Consider the following 21,900-nt stretch of genomic DNA (forward strand, 5'->3'; position numbering starts at 1 on the left):
CATGATTTTTAATGACCTCCAACTTGGGTGAAATAGTCCATAATCACAGACTGGTCCGGATTGGTGTTTGAAATGATAGGCAGTTTTGTAAAAATCACCATAAATTGTAGAAAAAACGTATGGAGATGTGCAAGTAGTAATTTTAAATCTAAGAACTGGAACTACTTACACCTAAAACAGTTTTTCAAACAAAAATGTTTAAGTTGTCCAAAACAGTCCGTGAATGGAGTCCAACTTTTCTGATGAAAGCTGTTAGAAAATTTTAGTTATGTTCTTGGTGTTTTAACTTGTATTCCCCCCCCCCCCCCCCTAAAAACTTGAGAAAACATGAAAATGTAGGGGTATGAACTCACCTTGAGTGATTTCAGTAGATGAGTGTTGAAGAAGAGAAGTGTTTAACTCAAGAACACTTGAAGAATCACTTGAAGATTCGAAGATCTAACAAGAATGTGATGATGTTTGTGTAAGGAATCATTGATTTGAGAAAGAGGGAAGTGTAATAATCATAGAGAGGATGAATTATACTTACCAAGAGTGTGAGAAAGCTTGATAATCAGCCTTGAATCTCGAATTTTAGAGAGAGAAGATGAGAGAAAGTGAAGTTTGTTCTTGATGGAGGAATGAGAGGAAATGAAAGAAATGTGAGGAGAGAGGAGGGTTTTCTTACCCTTGACCAAGTGTGTGGCTGAAAAATGGTGGGAAAAGTACCATGAAATAAATAGGTATGGGTTGATGGTGAATAGTGACATGGAGTGGGTATGGGAGTGGTTGTTTGTGTCATAGAATAAAGGGAAGTCAACACTCCACCTCTTGTACTTCACCCACTCTTCTTGGATAAGGTTTTATCCTTAAAAACGTGATTAATTAATAATTAAGGGGTCTTATATGTTAAAATAAAGTTTTGGGTGAAAATCCCACGTTAAAATAATTAAAGACGGGCCTAAAACGCAAAACTAGTCGAAAACCGGAAAGAAATGGACTTCCAGCGAGGCCTCTCGGTCCTAGGCCGAGGTTCGGTCCTCCTGATGCTAGGCGCGAAGCGAAGGAAGCGAAAGCAGCAAGAAGCGAAGGCATGCTCGGTCCGAAGGCGTCAGAAGCGAATGAGACCGAAGTGAACAGTAACTTCGGGTTCGGGTGTGTGTGACGTTCGGTCGCGAGAGGACCCTTCGGGTTCGGTTCTTTGAGCGAGGTTCGGGCCCGAGAGAACCCCTTCGGGTTCGGTCCTCTTGGTTTCGGTCCCTAAGAGGACTTTCGGGTCCTAAGAGGCTTCGGCCCTATTAAGAGGGTTTCGAGTCCTTAAGCCCTTTTTGTCCGTTCTTGCCCCGTTTTAAGCCGTTTTCGACCCGGTCAAGGGTCGGAATGACCCGAATGACTTCAGAAAGTTGCGGGAACTTTTGAGAGATTTGGGAGAGATTTCACATTCTTGGAGAGATTTCTCATACAAAGAGAGATTTGGGAGAGATTTCACATACTTGGAGAGATTTCTCATACAAAGAGAGATTTGGGAGAGATTTCACATACTTGGAGAGATTTGGGAGAGATTTGACATACTTAGAGAGATTTAGGAGAGATTTGACATTCTTGGAGAGATTTCTCATACAAAGAGATATTTGGGAGAGATTTCACATACTTGGAGAGATTTCTCATACAAAGAGAGATTTGGGAGAGATTTCTCATACAAAGAGAGATTTGGGAGAGATTTCACATACTTGGAGAGATTTGGGAGAGATTTGACATAATTAGAGAGATTTGGGAGAGATTTGACATTCTTGGAGAGATTTCTCATACAAAGAGATATTTGGGAGAGATTTCACATACTTAGAGAGATTTGGGAGAGATTTCAAAATAAAGAGAGATAGAGTGAAAACGATTGAGAGAGGTTTCATTTGTGACCTTTTTGAGTGTCCGGCTTCGCAATGCAAGGTCCGTAAACCCTGTTAAGCCTTGTTTAAGGATCTTACACACTCCCGATGAGTATGCAACATTGTTTTATCGGTTTGGCTCGCCACGTACCACATTTTTAGGTTAAGGAGATCTAGATGTACGCACTTTTCGATTTATGATCTCTCATTAGAATAGCGAGTTGTTTAGAAATTACATAACGTAAACTCTAGTACCCACGGGAAAATTGAGTCGAACGGTTTGACTTGTTGACTTCAGTTGACTTTGACTTGATCGGAAATTGACGGTTGTCACATTAAGGGAGTTAAATAACGAATATACCTCTGCTATAAAATTGGACCAAGCAGGAAAACTCTTAACTCATGTTAGAGAAGAGTTAGGTAGCTCATGATGAGAGTGAATTTGTCAGCCTAATTGGGAAGACATGATTGGTATATATCAAGTCATTAAGGCTTCACTCAGAATCGTTAGATTCTTGGGTGAACATACAACATGTTTCTAGGGACACTTAGTTAATGCAAAGATAAAGAATTATACCTCTGCTATAAGGGAGTTAAATAACGAATATACCTCTGCTATAAAATTGGACCAAGCAGGAAAACTCTTAACTCATGTTAGAGAAGAATTAGGTAGCTCATGATGAGAGTGAATTTGTCAGCCTAATTGGGAAGACATGATTGGTATATATCAAGTCATTAAGGCTTCACTCAGAATCGTTAGATTCTTGGGTGAACATACAACAACATGTTTCTAGGGACACTTAGCTAATGCAAAGATAAAGAATTATACCTGTCCCATCTCCATCATTAAGAAAGTTCCTTATCCAGTGATTAGATAAAGACTGAATAATTTAAAATAAAGAAAAATATTTTTGAATTTTCTGAAAAGAAATAAAAACATAAATGAAAAATATTTTTAGATTTTAAAAGATTTTCTGAAAAAGAAATAAAAACAGAAATGAAATTAATTTTAGATTTTGCAAGATTTTCTATAAAGGAAATAAAAACAGAAATAAAAATAAAAATAAAATTATAAGAAAAGAGTGTATGCATACTATACAACTGAAACCGTCACTTGAAAAATGAGAAGCGAACCGAGCCCGGTTAGAGCGAACCCAAAATAGACCGAGCGTTCGGTTCATTTTGGTTCCCAAAAGTACCGAACCCGAAATGGACCGAGCGTTCGCTCCATTTCGCTTCTGACTTTTATTGAGGCGAAGGTGACTTTGGTACAGATTCAGCTTCCATCATTCCTAAGCCTTGAAGGATGTTATAAAAACTGGTGTCAGGCAAGGCTTTAGTAAAGATGTCAGCCAATTGATCAATGGTTCTTACAAAATGAATTTCTACATTACCGTCTTCCACATGATTTATGTGTTTTGTCTTTGAGTGTTGCACCGAGTTGTGACAAATCCTAATTGCACTCTCTGAGTCACAATATAGTGGGATTTTCTTCGGCTATAGTCGCGAAGTTAACTTTGTATCCAAATGACCTGAGATGTACGTTCTTGCAGCTATGTATTCTGCTTCTGCAGTGGAGAGTGAGACACAGGTTTGTTTCTTCGACTGCCAGCTAACCAGTTTGCCATCTAGAAATTGGCATCCTTCAGTGGTACTCTTTCAGTCCAGTCCACATCCCCCAAGATCAGCATCTGAGAATGCTTGGACAAAGAACCCTGACTTGGAGGGGTACCATAGACCGAGCGAAGAGGTTTGCTTTAGGTAACAGAATATATTCTTCACAGCTAGCAGGTGAGGTTTGCATGGATTAGCTTGAAACCTATCACAATAGCAAACAGAAAACATTATTTCTGGTCGACTTGTTGTTAGGTACATCAAAGACCCTATCATTTAACGATAGAGGGTCATGTCAGCAGCCGGTTTGTCCAAAGAAGTTTTTAACTTTGTGTCAAATGCCATAGGAACCTTTACTTTTGAATCTCCCAACATTCCAAACTTGGCCAGCAAGGTCTTCGTGTAAGCCTCTTAATTAATAAAAATACCTTCAGGACCCTGTCTAATATTCAAGCCAAGGAAAAAGTTAATCGGACCCATTGAGCTCATTTCAAATTTAGTCTCCATCAACTTCCTAAATTCAGCTGTTAAGCTAGGATTTGTGGAGTCGAAGATGACGTCGTCGACATAAATTTGAACTATCATAAGGTGGTCACCCTCTTTCTTTCCAAAGAAGGTTGGGTCAACCGAACCTTGTTTAAACTTAGACATTTTAAGAAATCTAGTCAGAGTTTCATACCATGCCCTTGGTGCTTGCTTGAGACCATTGATTGCCTTGTCCAGAATGTAGCAGTGACCTGGATACTTTTCATTCACGAAACCCGGTGGTTGCTCTACGTACATTGTCTTTTCTAGTTCACCATTCAAGAAGGCGCACTTCACATCCATTTGGAAAACTTCAAAATTCTTGTGCGCTGCACAGGCAAGAAAAATACAAACTTATTCATTCCTTGCTACTGGAGCGAAGGTTTCTTCGTAATCAATGACTTCTTCTTGACAATAACCTTTCACTACCAATCTTGCCTTGTTGCGAATTACATTTCCTTCCTTATCCATCTTGTTCCTGAAAACCCACTTAAGTCCAACCACAGAAGCATCCTTTGGAGTTGGAATCAGTCTCCACACTTTGTTTCGCTCGAACTCATTGAGTTCGTCTTGCATGGCCTATACCCAATCAGAATGATCGAGTGCAGCATTGATCGTCTTTGGTTCAACCTTGGAGATGAACGAATCAAACATGCAAAATTCCACTTTAGAGAATAGTGCAGTTTGTTTCGCTTTCAGCTGAGAGCGTGTGATAACTTTTTCTGATGGTTTACCAATAATTTGTGTTTGAGGATGATCTTTGGTCCATTTGGTGAGTGGTGGGTAATTAGGATCATAAGAGGGATCCAATTCAGCATCCACTTCTTCTTTGAGTTCTGATAGAATATCATCATCGTTTGAATTTGCATTCTCCCCCTTGAACGATGATACTTCCTGCGGTTCAGGCTCAGAAATCTTTCCCTGGACTTGGCTTTCGGTTGGTGTTGATGATGATAGACTGTCCCCCTGGAATGATGAATCTTGGTTATTTGGAGCGGACAAACCCTCCCCTGAACATAGGAACTATCTCTGGGAGGTTCGCTTGAGTTAGATTGTTCGGTTGCTTGTGGTTGTTCATCTGCCATTTTCTTTGCAGCTTCATCGATTATCTTCTTCAGGTGATCTGTCTTGTTATCTGCAGCTTCAGATTCAGAGTGAATGGCCTTTTCTGGTTCATCAAATAACAGCATGTACTGCTCAAATAGATTTGAAATGGGTACCGTAACTTGACCAGAAATGGGAAATATTTCCTCCACAGAGCCTTCGGTTGTCTTTAGTTTCTTAACGTAGTTATCATCAAAGGTAACATAATAGGTCTCCTCTATTTTCTTTGAACGCTTGTTGAGAACTATATATTCTCTGGAGGTTAAGGAACAACCCAGAAATATTCCTTCGTCTGCTTTGACATCAAACTTGTTTAAGTGATCCTTTGAATTGAAGATAAAGTATCTTGAACCGAACACGTGGAAAAACATTACATTGGGCTTTCGGTTGTTCAAGATCTCATAGGGAGTGATTGAGAAACATTTGTTGATATAAGATCTGTTCTGTGTAAAACACGCAACAGCAATGGCGTCAGCCCAGAAGTATAGAGGTAGAGAAGCGAAGCTCAGCATGGTTCGGGCTGCTTCACATAGAGATCGGTTTCTCCTTTCGACAATCCCATTCTACGTGGAGTATATGGAGCCAAGAAGTTGTGTGTTGTTCCCTTCTCTGCAAGAAAATCTTCAAAGTTTTTGTTCTTGAACTCCAACCCATTGTCGCTTCTTATGTTGCGAACTACCTTTCGTAGTTGAACTTCAATTTGTTTGATAAAGAATTTAAGTTTAGGAGTGACCTCTGATTTATGCTTTATAAAGAACACCTAAGTAAACCGAGAGAAGTCATCCACTATGACAAGTATGTACTTGTTACCGCCAATGCTTTCGATTGAAGAAGGGCCACATAAATCAATGTACAGTAATTCGAGTGGTTCAATAACCTTTGTGTTTATTCGAGAGGGATGACTCTGCCGGCTTTGCTTTCCCATTTCACATGCGGAACACATGTGTTCTTTATCGAACTTCAGAACAGGAAGACCTCGAATGTGATCCCCAAGCACCAGTTTGTTGACGTCTTTAAAATTAAGATGGGAGAGTCTTCGGTGCCAAAGCCAACTTTCATCTGAATGAGCCTTTATTTGCAAGCAAACTGCTGGTTTTCCTCGTATGGGATTGAGATTCAAATGGTACATCTCTCCTTTTCGCTTCGATTTCAACAAAATATTGTTCGTCTTCTTTTCAATAATCTTTGAGCCATCGTCATCGAATGAAACCAATAACTCGGTACCTACCACCAGTTGAGAGACACTGATGAGGTTGTGTTGTAGACCTTCAACGTACGCCACTTTTCATATTGAGAAATCACCATTGGTGATCATACCATAACCTTTGATTGTGCTAAACGAATTATCACCATATTTGACACTTCCACCATCTTGAAGGGACCGAAATTCCCTCAGCTCTTCCTTTCTTCCTGTCATGTGACGCGAGCAGCCAATGTCTATGTACCATTCATCGTCAAACTGCTCGCCAAGTATAACCTACAAAAATTAAGCAGATTTAGGAACCAAAAGTTTCTTGGGTCCTCGTGAGCCTTTTACATAACAAGGAATTGTAAGAGAAACATCAACTAGAAAGGTTCTTTTTATTAGTGTTGTTTCGTCTTTTCTTTTTATGGTAAAGACTTTGATTTTATTTGATTTAGGTTCAGTTTTTGATTTGACGTCCGCAATCTTTCGAATCTTCACTTTAGGTTCAAACGTCGTCTTCTTTCCATCTTCTGGAAAGAGCTTTCCTTTTCCCTTTCGATCATTGTGTGAGTGAAGATGAGACTTGGGAGCAGTATTAAGCTTTCGATCATTGCTCTTACTTGATTGAGGGCAGAAACTCTGTTTTCGTTTATCTTGGTTTTGAGGACCAAAACTCCTATTTCGGTTGTCTTGACTCTGAGGACGGAAACTCCTCTTTCGGTTGTCTTGACTCTGAGAACCGAAACTCCTCTTTCGGTTGTCTTGACTCTGAGGATCGAAAGTCCTCTTTCGGTTGTCTTGACTCTGAGGACCAAAACTCCTCTTTCGGTTTTCTTGACTCTGAGGAACATGAGAAGCTGAGTTTGCTTTTGTTTCTTTGTTCGACTTAGAAGCCTTTTCATAGCGAACGTAACTAGGATTTTGGGATTGTCAAAACTGCTTCCTTTCAGAAAGATTCTTCTTGTATCTTAAATTTCGTTGATGCTTTCTCTCAAACACTTGTTTTGGATTTTTATGAATGTTGGCCTTTCGCTTTGGTACTTGAGCATGACTTTCGCTCTTTAGTGAAGAGGTTTCGCTTGACATCCTGACTAGTTCGCCTGAGTCAATTTTAGTACCACTTGTGCTTGGCACATCAAATCGTGTAGGATCATTAAGTGGTTCTGCCACATACCTACCTTTTATCCTCCATGATGTTTTTTGAGACAAATCTTCTGTTTCATCGGCATTATCTATCGGTGCTGACCATAAAAACTCATTGCAATCATCAGCATTATCTTCTTCTACTAGTGTTGTTAGTTCGGCTGTCTGTTGCTGTGTCACTCCTTGAGCTGTATAAACTTGATTCGAAGTTGTCTGGACCTTTTGATATACAATAGCATTTGCCTTGAGAACTTTAGTCTTGTCTTTTGATGAGCGAGCGAACTCAACAGATTTTTTAGAAATAAGATTTTTATTGGTTTTGGGTTCGCTCTTGACAAATTCAGAACAGTCCACCTCATATTCTACAGATATCACACTCATATCATCATCCTCATTGAATTCAGAAGTGTTTTCAATATCAATTTTGTTTTCTAAATTCAACTTGGCATTCAAAGAGTCAAATTTCTGTACAATTTCGGTTTTGATTTTTACTTGTCATTTTCATCTAAAATTTTTTTAGCATGTCCTTATGATGTTTTGACTTAATGAAGGACTCTATTTTGTCTAGACCAATTTTGTATGAGTGAGAGATATCATCAGAAGAGATAACGTTTTCACAGTTATATGCATCGGCATTGATTTCATCCTCCTTGAACTCAAGGAAGGGTAAAATCATATGATGTATCTTCTTTCCTATATCACAATTAAGATGCAATTGAGTAATGTTGGAATATAATCTTTTAGCAATCAAACAAAAAACATTTCGTTGTTTCAAAAGCTTTAAATAATCTCTTTGCAAATAAATTGTTTCATCCCTAGATCTAATCAACTCCTTCTCCTTTTGCTCTATCCACATACGTCTCTCCTCACTCTTCGATGATACCCTGCTGATTTGATCAGTTAGGTTAGAGTTTGTGACGCGAGTTTGAGTTAAACTACCACTTACACTAGAAAATTTAGATTTTAATCCATTCAGTTCTTTTTCATAGTTTGTGATGGGGATATTTAAAGAAGCGAGAATATATTGTACCTTCTTAATCAACCCATCGCATTCATTGATCTGCACACTGACAGGTTTCGCTGCAAAACACCTGTCTTCTCGCTCTTTCGCTTCGTCTCGTTCTCCATCCATGGTATAACCTCTCATTTGTGACACCTCAGAAATCACCAATAGACAACTTCCAGCAACGTTTTCTTGTTTTACCAACAAAGCCCTGCCATGAGTGGGCTTCCTCACTTCTTCATCTTCAGAATCAGTCAACCAAACTTCAACACCGCCAAATTCATCGTCAATAGTATTTCCTTGCATAATTAAAGCATTCATAGTGTTATGAGATCCAATATTCTTCTTCTTGATTTCCTCCAATCGTCATAAGAGGTTCGCTTCCTTGTCATCATCGTCATTCTTTTTAGACTTCTTTCTCAACATACAATCTTTGGCAAAATGATTTTTTCCTCCACAATAATGACAGTTAAAGCCCGACTCACCACCAATTTTTGCTTCCTTCTTTAGTTCTTTGGACTGAGGAACGCTCTTCGGTTCTTCCTTCACCTTCGCAACACTGTAACTTCCCTGCAAGTTTCGGTTCTTATTGACTGGGAAACTTCTTTTGATGAACTTCTTGGGATTTGACACCATTAAAGCAAAATCTTCGCTGGTTAGATCATATTCAGAAAGATCTAAATCTTCTTCTTCTTCAGCAACATTCTTTACTTTTGAGATTAGAGCTAATGAACCCATAATAGAAACCACGTTCGTCTCCTTAGTCACTGCACTCTCATGTGACTTTAATATTCCAACTAGTTTTGCCAGAGAATAAGCCTTGAATTGTTCGTGTGCCTTCACAGTGGACACCACAGCCATCCATTCGGGTCTAAGGCCATTCATAAAGGTGACTTTTTGTTCAATGACTTTCCTTTCTATCATGCTTTATCATCTTACTAAGGAGATTATTAAAGAGATCAAAAGCTTGAATAAGCTTCTCTTCAAGATTTTGTTTGAAGTCACCAAATTCTGAAAGCAACAATGTTTGGATTAAATGCTCAAGATCTTCATCCGTAGAATACAATTCCTTCAACCTGTCCCATATTTCTTTTGCCATTGCACATGAACTCACCAACCGAAACGTGTCTGATTGAAAACCAAACCTAATCATTCTTAAGGCTTTGATGATGAACTGAAACTTTTCCTTCTCATCTTGGGGAATATCTTTCACATCATTGACAAGTTGATTGTACTCCTTTTGAGTTTTAACAATTCTTGAAGTGTTGGAGTGAGCGAATGGACCTACAGTAATCACCTCCCAGATTAAGTATCCATTGTCTTCTAAGCCAATCACGTAGTCTTCAAAGTGATGCGTCCAGACCTCAGAATCCTGAGTGTACAATATAGGAATCCTTGTCGCCGATCCAATGCTGTTGGAGATATTGATTGGATTTGACTGAGAATCATCCATGGACATGACGATGTGTGTTCAATAACCTAATTAAAATCAGACTTGTAAGTAACGTTAGGGTAAGATCGAATATTTAAAGAACGACGTCAACAATAATGACGGCTCTAGCAATATCAATCAAAGCGGAAAACCCTAAGATCTTCTTCAACAGAAGAGATGTGTATGAATTACACAGTCTCCTGCTTTGATACCAATTATTGAGTTGAAAAACTCTTAGATTGATTAGATCTTCAACAAGTTAAACAGAAAAAGCAAACAAACACAATAAACACGATATAGAATCAAGTAATGTTGAATGATTCAAAGTAGTCACGCCTCAGCAGAGCTCGATGAAGAACTTCCACTGTAGAGGCGAGCTAGGGTTTATAGTGCAATGATCAGAATAATAACTAAAGCAATAATGACTAAGGATGCATGCATGCACCTTAAATACTGAATCCTAATACAATAATCACGGTTGGACAGGCCCAAACCGGATAACAAAATTGGGCTAAGGACCGAGCCCAATGACGCAACACAATTAGACCCAACAGGTTTTGATAAGATATGCCAAACTAATAAGGTCATTTAGATTCATAAAAGGGAATTCAGCAATGGTAAGCTCACAGATACTGTTATCCGCCCTGATAACTTTGTATACATAGTTCTATATGAGATTCTTGAACAAAAAATCCTTCGATATTTAGATAAGATTCACAATTTTCTTTAGAGAGCAAATTTCTTCCTCCTTCTGTCCAAGAATAGCATGAAACGTCATTTTAACACTCTTGAAAGATTCTTCTTTTATTAAATTATTAGCCAACTTGAATTGAGCAAATGTGAACATTACAAAATTGAAAGGAAAATCAAGTTGTTTCAACGTCGAATTCTCAATTGCAAAGCTTTCCTTTGGCATCTTCTCAAACGCATCAGTGTTTTTAAATGACACCATTTCCATAGTTTGATACTTCCATGTTTTATTTAATACTTCTAGATGACACCATTTCAGTATTTTGATACTTCCATCTTCTCAAATTATATCTCTACCTTGAGAAATTATTCAATTGTAAATCTTCTCAATACCCAATTTATTCAGTCTATTCTTCTCTTCATCTGATAGCCAAATACATTTTCCTTTGTCTTTTCTTACTATACTTCTTTGTTTTGGCTATCGAAGAACTACCTTCATTGATAGTTAACCCTTTCTTCGACTGAAGCTTACTCACATCAACCTCAATATTTTTAGTTCCAAATGAACTTAAAGATATAGTTGTCATCATCCTTTGAGCATGTTTGCATGGAATTGGAATTAGAGTTGGAATTATACGTGAAAATACCTTACAAAAAACTTTCCTTTTTCCTTCTCATCCAATTTTCGATGCAACTCCCTTATCTCGCCCTTGTGACACTTGCGAAGCATGCAGAGCATTCATGGGAAGCCTCACCACCAATTCCAAAATGGTTGTCTATTGAGTTTTAAAGATTATCTCTATCAAAGATATGGCCTTTGAAAGTTGTTCTTTACAAATCGAATAGGACAAATTGTTTGCATACTTTGATATTTGTTCTTGAAAAGAATTGAGAAAAGTCTCAAATCCTTTGAAAATTCTAGTATCATAACCATTATTCTTCTCCAAATCAGCTTTGTATTCGGCATTGAAGGCTCTAATTTCCTCCACTAATTTTTTCATAATAGAAATAAGATCATCAACATTTCATCGAACACCAGAAAAGAAACCCGAATCTTCTTGACTTTTGAGGAAATAAGATCATGAAGATCTTGAATTTTCAATTTAATCGTTTCTTTGAAAGTTGCTAATTCTTTCTCTAATCAATCATGTCGCTCCATCACAACATTACTGTTAATGTATCCCTCAGGGTGAACGTCAAAAAGAAGAAGTCAAACTAACACCGATCTTGGCTTGGGTAGAACCTGATCATGCCCAGTCTGAGGCCAAGGTCGGGCCTTCACCAACGCAGAGTCACTGGTATGGAGGTTAAGGGGCAGAACCGCACCTTGCTCTTTTCTCGTAGGAATAACATAAGGTATCTAGAGTGGTATTTTAAAGTGCGTTCTAGTACTTTATAGTATCATAATTTTAATAACGTTATGTTCTACCAAATCCGTTCGGCTAACAACCTCCACCATACAAGGGAGCGGTGGGTGAGAGTGGACACTTAATGACGGTCATTTTATAAGTCGTTTCCTTATACCCCCTTATAATATGGCTTCGTGAATGAGGCGTATTAGCGATTTGACTAACTTGTCTTATACATATAATATATTAATTTTTTTAATCATATATAGTATAAGGTGTATTTCAAAACTTTTCAAAATACAAGGGTTTAGAATTAATTTTTGAAATAAAATTTTAATAATTAATTAATTTTAAACAATTAATGATTTACCAATTATCATTTAATTTAAATCACAAAGGATTTAATTAATTATCTTTAGTTAACAATTAATTAAATAAATCAAATTTAAATCATTTCAGATTAAATAATTATCTTCAATTAATCAAGTAGTAAAATTATTCAAATTTAATCTTAATTCAAAACCCTTCTAATTTTAGAAAAAGGAGTAAGGGTAACAAAGTTTTAATTATCCAAAATTTAAAGCATTTAAAATTGTAATTAAGGAAACTAGAAACCCTAAGGGGTCCCTCCAAATTTTTGAAAATAAGGGTGGAGGCTAGGGTTTCAAGAACCCTAGCCTTCTGCGAAAATTGAAGGCCATTAGGGTTTAATTCCCACAAACCCTAATTTTGATCAATTCAATGTTATGTATATTCAACTATAAAACTAAGGCTCTAATACCACTGATGGGTTTTCTAGGTTATAAAAAAAATCATGTGGCAGAAAAATACTTAAACCCTTAAGTTCACATGGAACCTATAAAGGATCTATATTTTCTCTGTTGATAGCAATAAACTATGAACATCAAGAATTCCTAGAGAAAGGCTATGGAAATCGAAATTAACATAAAGATACGGTTACATACCTTTTTATTAATACAGAAAATAATCAAATCAGATCCTCTTGAAGTTCCATGGAAAGCAAGCACCAAAAAGATGATGTCTCTAATAGCTCACATCCAAAAGCAGAAACCCTAGAATGAGGTGGAGAGAGGAGATATGAAGGGAATTTTGTTCTTATGCCTTTTGGTAATGTGGTGAATGAAAATTACAAACCAATAGTTCCTATTTATAGTTTAGGTAACTTGCAGACAAAACAAGATTTAAATTGATTAAATAATAGATTTAATCCTAATTCAAATCATTTTCTTTTATGCAACTAAAATGCTTCCCGAAATCATAGAAAACCCTCCAAAATTGTCCATACCATAGAGAGTCTAGCATTGTTTCTTTTGTTTAACTATTGAACAATTACAATTCACCAATTGCATATTTAATTAATTCCAACTAATCCCGAATTAATTCCAGATTAATTCTGATTAATAATTATGAATTCTAATTGATTTCTTATTAATTTATTAACAATATAAGTTAACAAATCAATTATTTAATGATTGATCTCATATTAATTTATTAATCACGTAATAAATTAACAAATTAACAGTTTGTTTCCAATTAATATATTAATCACATAACATATTAACAAATCATTTCCTCATAATTTTCAATTAGTTTATTAATCATATAATAATCTAATAAATTATACTTCTCTGTCATAATAGCATTTCTAGTTATTGTTGGTCATGTGGGCAACCTAAAAATGACTTTTGCTGGTCATGGGAATTACTGGTTTCGACACCTTAATCAAACAGTTTATAAGGGTTAGATTACTCAATTTCCCTTCATTTAAACTAGTATTTAAGTCAAGTTGTTTGTCGTAGCGAAAACTCGTTTGCAATTATTAAAACTTAAAAATTATAGAAAAAAATGAACTAAGGAAACAAAGCATAATGTTAATGCGAAGGTTAACTCATTTGGAATTCATATATAAAATATAATTTACAAATATCAATAGTCAATATATAGTACTAAAACGAAAATATCATATCAGGTGGACCCAAAAATATCAAAATAAAATTTTGATTCAAACAATTATGTATTGAAACGACTGACGAAAATATAACTTTAATATATAGTAAATGATCAAAATCATTTTATTTATAAATAACAATAATTTAATTTTGAAATTATAAAATGACCAAAATTGTTGGATTAAAATTTGGGAAAACAACAATAAATTCCTTACATATTGACCTCATAATTAATTTAGTCATTATATTTTTTTTATTCAATTAAGTCACAAAAACCGGTAATCGTATTCAATTTAACCCTTTTAGTCGGTCAACAGGTCATCCAACTTACAAAAATCACATTTTTGGCCCAGATTTGAAAATTTATTACAAATTTGGTCGAAATTTACACTTTTGGCCTATATTTTAAATTTTATTACAAATTTAGATCCCAAATTTACCATTTTGGTCCAAATATTAGAATTTTGTTATAAATTCATCCTAACCTTAGTTTTTTTTTTTACGACTTTTTTTCTCAAAATTTTGTTTCAAATATGTTTTTTCTTTATCAAATCATATTTATACAAAGAAAATACATATTTTCACATTAAAAACTTATATATAAACTCGTTTGAATACAAATATATTTTTTATAAAATAGGTGTTTATATATATATATATATATATATATATATATATATATATATATATATATATATATATATATATATATATATATGTTTTAACAAAAGAAATGTATACAAACACTTATATGGATCCATATAAATATATTTTTAGAAAAGAAATGTATACATTTACTATGAAAAAAGTGTTTGTATACATTTTTTTTTTGTAAATATGTGTTTACATACAAATGTATTTATAATAAAATAGGTGTTTCTATACATTTTTTTTTTTTTTGTAAATATGTGTTTACATACAAATGTATTTATAATAAAATAGGTGTTTATATACATTTTTTTTTGTAACATACACGTTTATATATATATATATATATATATATATATATATATATATATATATATATATATATATATATATATAAACGGTTTTATATATATTTTTGTACTTAATAAATACCTATTTTTACAAATAGGTATTTTGTATACAAAAACATTTTTTTAAATTATATAGAAAATGTAAGATTTTTTATGTGAAAATATGTTTTTTGTATAAATATGAATTTATAAAGAAAAAACATATTGGAAACAAAATTTTGAGAAAAAAGTTGTAAAAAAAAAAAAAAAGTTATGATGAATTCATAAAAAAAATCTAAAATTTGGGCAAAACGGTAAATTTTGGATCAAATTTGTAATAAAATTTAAAATCTAGGCCAAAAGTATAAATTTTGGACCAAATTTATAATAAGTTTTGAAATATCGACCAAAACTGTAATTTTTGAAACTTGGATAACCTGTTAACCAGGTAAAAAGTTAAATTTAATATGATTATCGGTTTTTTAGACTTAATTAAATAAATAAATAAGATATAAGGATTAAATTAATTATCAGGTCAATATATGAAAACTTTATTGCAGTTTTTTCTTAAAATTCCATGTGATAATTTGTTATGATAAGAAACAAAATTTTTATTTCCATAAAGACCCTTATGTTATATTTTATATTAGATGCTGAAAAAGTTGTAATATAATCTAATTTTAGCAATTTTTAATCAGAAAAAAAAAACGAATATAATCTAATTTTAGCGATTTTTAATCTGAAAAAAAAAAAAAAAAAAACGAAATGAATAGTGATAAAATGAAAAACAAAACCAAATAAAAAGCGTCTGTCACTCACAAACTTACTTTTCATTTTGTTTTTACCAAAAGAATAATAATTAAATTTTAAGTATGAATCTTTTTCAAAAGACGGAGAGGAATCGAGGGACGGAATTCTTTAAAAGAAAATTAGGAAGCAGCCATAAAAGATCTTGAAAAGGTATGGTGGGGGGATCTTGTTTATCTCCAACTACAAAGGCTACATGGACATTGCGTCTCCATAGACCCCTTGATTTGATCTCTACAATCATTCCTCTCTTGTCAACCACGACATTAGCTATTTCGTTAAAGAAAGAAAAAATTATAAATTTGATCCATTTTGTTTGTTATTTCTTTTCCATACAACATCTTAAATACTTAGGTTATGTTATGATCTAAAAAAATTATCAATTTATTATTTTAATAACTTTGACCTTATATTTAATACCTTTTCAATATTTAACCTTTTCTTATATTTATTTTTTAAATCAGATAAATTATTCTTATTTACCTAAAATATTCATTTAATTAATTGTTTTTAAACATATTATATCTAAAATCTCATAATCAAATAAAAATATAATTATAATTATATACCTTGTACATAGAATACAAGAAAATTTATAAGACCGTAGTTATAAAATAAAAAGAACTAAAAAATTTATATAATCAATGTAAATTTAATTAATATTTCATAAATGAATTCTCATTAAATTTATAATAGAAACAATTAACTAGTAAAAAATAATAAATATTTAAAACCAAAATATAATTAAGAAGGTAAAATAAAATATGATTAAAAATGAGGTTATATGTACTAAACATAAAAGTATATTGATTGCTTAATATATGTTGAGTGACCAATAGAAATAAATTAGTAAGCTATACATTCAAACAAATTGTCAATAAAAATCCTTAGTTCTTTCAACTTCGATGACGATGCTAGCAAGTATGGGGCATTTGCAAGTGACGTAGTTCCTGACACTACATCTATATGAAATTCCTCTTGACGCTCACGTGGAAGTCTGGGTGGATAATCTGGAAATACTTTAGGAAAAACTCGTACAACATTAACGTGTTCTTTCGTTGCCTTTCTTTGACCGCATCAAATATATACACCATTTCTTCAAACATTTTTGCGCCTTCCTCACATGTATGACACTACCTACTTCTTGTCTTTATAAAAATATTGGTTCACCATTATACGCCTTCACCTTCACCGTCTTCTTAGGATAGGCGGAGTAGAGCTCGAAAAACCTTGGTGAATCCGAGGTGTACTTGGTAAACATCACTCCGTGAACTCGGCATGTCGAGTTCAACAACCTAACTCGGTGGCCAGTTGTCGAGTTCTTTCTTCTTTAGCTTCTTTTTCCCTTTCTTCTCCCCCACTCGGCAACCCATCCCTCCTATTCTTCTTCTTCCTTTCTTCCTTGTTGGAACTGATGTGGAGTTCGACACTCAAGGCACAACTCCTTTCAGCCTTATTTAGAAACAATTTCAGCTTCATACTTTGACAACTAGTGAACCAGTACATACCAAGAATGTAACACCCTCTTGTCAGGTTTAATATTTAAATATTTAGAAAACAATTTTCAATTATTTTGAAGTCATCAGTTGTAGGAATAAGGTCTTATTGTCATTATTCACAAATTATTGACGATTCAAATTATTTAAAAGGGGGTTAAACAATCACAATATCAAAAATAATAGTTTACGTAATTACATAATTGTAACATCCGGACTCCCAGGTATAATATTTAATTAATTTATATTCATTTTGATAGGGCAACTCGACGAGTTGGAGGCCCCAACTCGCCGAGTAGATATTGAGATAGCCGTGTGATTTTTAGAGTCTACTCGACGAGTTAGGGGGACCCGAATCGACGAGTAGAAGTTGAGTGTGAAAACCCTAATTTTCAGGGTTTGCACCCTATATAAAGGACCTTAAGTCCTTTACCTCACCTCCCTCATCACCTTAAGACGTTGAGAGAAATCCTAATTGAGCTATTATCATATATGAAAGATAGAGACTAAGATTGTATGTTTTAGTGCATTCTTGGAAGGAGTTTTAGGAGCAAAAGGCTTGGAACGAGAAGGGGCCCTTTGATCCAGTATTCTTTCAGTGTTAGCTGCCATTTGGAGGTAAATTTCTATCACCTTGACCATTTTTTTGTTAGATCTGTCCACTAGGGAGTTTATGGCCATTTCCATCTTCTCTTTGAGTCCTTTAGTTGTTTGAGCATGCGTTGAAGACGAGACTTCAGATTTAGACAACATGAGGTCCCTTAGGCAAAAAGATTCAAGCTTGATCAAGCTTTGGCCAACTTTCATGCCTTCAACCCTTTATTGAGCTTGGTTTGGCAAACTTAGCCCTAGATGCCATGCATAGATGTAAGGCTTGCAGCTTTACATGGTATTTCAGCCTTAGAAGGCTAGATCTAGAGTATGGGGTCCCAGTTCTGCTTAAAAGCGTCTGAATGAGAGAATGCACTGAAGGTACTCGATGAGTTGGGTAGGGTTTTCCCCGACAGTCTAGACATGTTACAAACTCAGCGAGTTGGTGAGACAACTCGACGAGTTGAGTTGGATTTTTCCTATTTTAAGAAGAAACGAAGGAACTCGGTGAGTCTCCTAGATGCATGCGACGAGTTGGGTCAACATGGACTGTTGACTCGAGTGTTGACTTTTGTTGACTTTCATGGTTTTGTCAAGTTATGGATTATGGAGACCATGGAGGGGTAAAATGGTCTTTCACCCTTTCCGAGAATTAGAAAAGGGGTTAGCTTAACATCTTTAGAGTTGTTATAAAGTATTAATTATAAATGATTATGATATGTAGGCGGAGTCTAGACCAATCGTTGAGTACGAGACCTACTAACTTACGTACAAGGTGAGTTTTCTCACTATACTTACCTGAGTGGTAATACTGTGTGACCGGAGGATCTTATTTGAGTTACTGAACGGAGGGTCTTATGTGCTTATACTGAGTTATTTGATATCATGCATTTCGTCTTTGTGATTTATGTTTTATATTATTTTGTGCCTTATTGAGTTAGGACCGGAGGGTCCAAACCGAGTTGTGAGACCGAAGGGTCTTCACTGAGATACTGGACTGGAGGGTCCAACCCGAGCTATGAGACTAGAGGGTCTTCACTGAGACACATGATCGGGGGGTTCCTTATTAAGATATAGCGATGAGATACTAATTACTTGTGTGTGATATTTTGGAGAACTCAGTAAACTTCGTGCTTATAGTGTTGTGTGAAATGTGTTTCAGGTACCTCTCAGGATCGCAGGAAGGCATCGACTTGATTGTACACACCAACTAGAGATTATGTTTTGAGGATTCTGGGATATTGTTAAACATTTTTATTAACTTTTGGTTTGAACAAATTATAACTTGAGTTTGAGAAATGTGAAACCGTGATTTGTGTGGTTTTTAAAATGAAAATTTTATTTGAAAATGTAGAGTGTTACAATAATACCATGGCCTTCTAAAATCACAACTTATCTTGTAAGTCTTCAATCACTACTAACCTCTAAATAGATTTCAAAATATAGGTTAGGAATTAGGAATGCCTAGTGAGTATTATCGGGATTTCACATCTTTGAAGTAAAAAATTTGGTAATTTCCTTCGACTAATGAGAAATCCCCAAAATCGTTTAAAAAATTTTGTTGTAATGTTTAAATATTCTCTTTGAAAACTCTTCATTCTTTAATCTTAAAATCATAAATCTTTAAGTATTTATTCATTGAGAACTCATACATCTTTAGTCATTGATAAACCATAACTCGTTACAAAAAAAATGATGACTCATTATCCATAATTTTATCATACTTAAAATGTCATCATTCTAATCAAAATCGACTATCATCATTAGTTATAATCAAGATATCATCATTAGATTCGTAATCAAAATATCGCCATCAAAGACATAATCAAAATATCGCCATCAAAGTCATAATGAAAATATTGTAATTAGAGTCATAAAAAACTAGTTGCAGTGTGACATGCTTCTAACCCTTTCCCAAGTCAATTTTCATATGTCCAAACTCACAAATCATAAAGTCGTAGAGTGAGAATCGCCTCAAAATGTCATTGTAGGAGAGTATCTAGTTAATGTAACATATCCTAGCTAAACATTATAGATTTATAGTGGAACCCAGAAGTCATAACTAAGATATATGCTCACCACATATCCACATACAAGGTAGTTAGCATTTCATGCAAGAGAGGCAATGTCTATAGTATCATCATTAAGTCATTTGACACTTTTAGTTATACGTCATTATTATTGTCATTTGACATGGACTTTTAGGCCGGATAAAATCAAGTCATTCCTATCTTTCCATGATTGCATATGGATGCACATAGTCATGAGAAATGTCATTTGAACATCACAATAATCATTAAGTCTTCAAAAAAATAGTTTATAAAATATAATTTCATATATGCACACATAGATACATATTATATTCCACAAAAAAAGGAAGTTTCCAAAGCATTTCATTTCATCATATTCATCATGAACGTAATTTATTTCATAAAATCATCATAGTCATACTTCATTTTAAAAAATTATTATAGTCATACTTCATTTTATAAAATCATCATAGTCACATTTCATATTCAAAAAATCATCATTTTTCATAATAGTGACATGTATTCAGTAGTTACTTGTCGTAGTCTAAACTTATGCTTCTAAATCTTTAAGGCGTGTAAAGGTTCCAACATCACACTTCTTCCTCGAAGAATGATATAGGAACTTAAGTGTCTCCCAAGAGCATAAAAATGTATATCAAAATCCCATTAAGTGGTCCATTAAGTCACTTATTATGATATTAGTACTAGTTTTGAAATTTTATTATCTCAAAGTCTTCTTCATGTTAAAACATGAACATAGGAGAAAAGGGGACTAATTTGGATGCCAGATGCAAAAGATACGACGATTATAAGTTTTTTCCAAGTTTCTAAGTCTTATGTGGGCTTGGTAAATTTTGCTCATGGTTCTATACAGGCCGCATGACATAAAAAACCCATCATACAACTAAGTAATCCTTATAACCAGGCGTTATTGTTACATTTGAGTTCTGATTATATTTTTCATTCTTTAAATGCAGGTTTTAGATTCCAAAGAATGATGAAAGCAATGAACGAAATAGGAGGCCAAAAGAAATTAATCGCTAAATTTTCATGAATTAGCCTGGAGGTGCGAAGCGCCAATAAAGGAGGGTGGGGTGCCTCTGTTTTTTCAGGCGTGACTAATTTGTTGTATATGGACACAGAGTGCCCATGCCCACGAGGTGATGTCATTTTCTCCTGATTTGGGTTTATTTAAGAGCATGAAACTCTATAGTTTCATCATCTTTAGCCTCCACCCCCTAATATCCCCATCAATGAAACCCAACCCACAATTAAATTGTTTGGAGCTCACGATCTCTCCTTAATCCATTTTGCTAAAAAATTTTGTGATCATTTGGTGCTCTATAGTAAAAGAAACAATAAAGAGCGTTCACAGAAGCTTTGTACTTGAGCTGATCATCTCTTTTAATTTATAAAGATCCAACCTTTATTTCATTTCATCCATTGATCTAAGAGTTGGTGGTGTTTTGGTCTATTTTGATGGGTTTTGCTCCCTTGTGGTTTGATTCATATAATTTGGAGAACTCCATGAGCTTTGTTTTATTTTCAAAAAAGATATGGTCCTTTCATGGGATAAAGAGTGCATTGAAGAGCTCTTTTTACTCTATACATGAACAAATGAGTTTTTGGACATTTCTTGATCAAGGGCTTTAGATCGTGGTCGTTTTGGAGCGTCACAATGGATAAAGTTGGAAACTTTATCCGTTAAGACACTAATAGGAATCAAATATGAAGTTTGAAGCCTTTGACTTAATGGTTTAAGTTGAAAATGAAATTTAGATTTGTAGAGACGCGACATATCTTCTGGAGGGCGCGGGGAGTCTATGAATTTTTCTGAACTGCGTTTGATTTAAGCTGGAAGTCAACTATTTTGTCCTTTTGTTGATGTTGGGCGCCCAAGAAAGGGTATAGGGGTAGCTTTGAACTTTTATGTTGGCTTTTGTGCTGTTGACTTTGACCATTGACTTTCGCCAAAATTTACTTTTAGGCTAAACCTTAACGGAATTGAGTATTTGACTAAGCATTGGTATTGGATTGATATTAGGTAGTTTGTGCTAGTTGTTTCATCTACGAGACTATTGTTGAGTTCCCACTATTGGCTTAGGTGAGTTTTGTGACATC

The sequence above is a fragment of the Lactuca serriola genome, chromosome 3, assembly GCF_051521515.1.
Source record: "Lactuca serriola cultivar US96UC23 chromosome 3, Lser_US96UC23_V15, whole genome shotgun sequence".
NCBI lineage: Eukaryota > Viridiplantae > Streptophyta > Magnoliopsida > Asterales > Asteraceae > Lactuca > Lactuca serriola.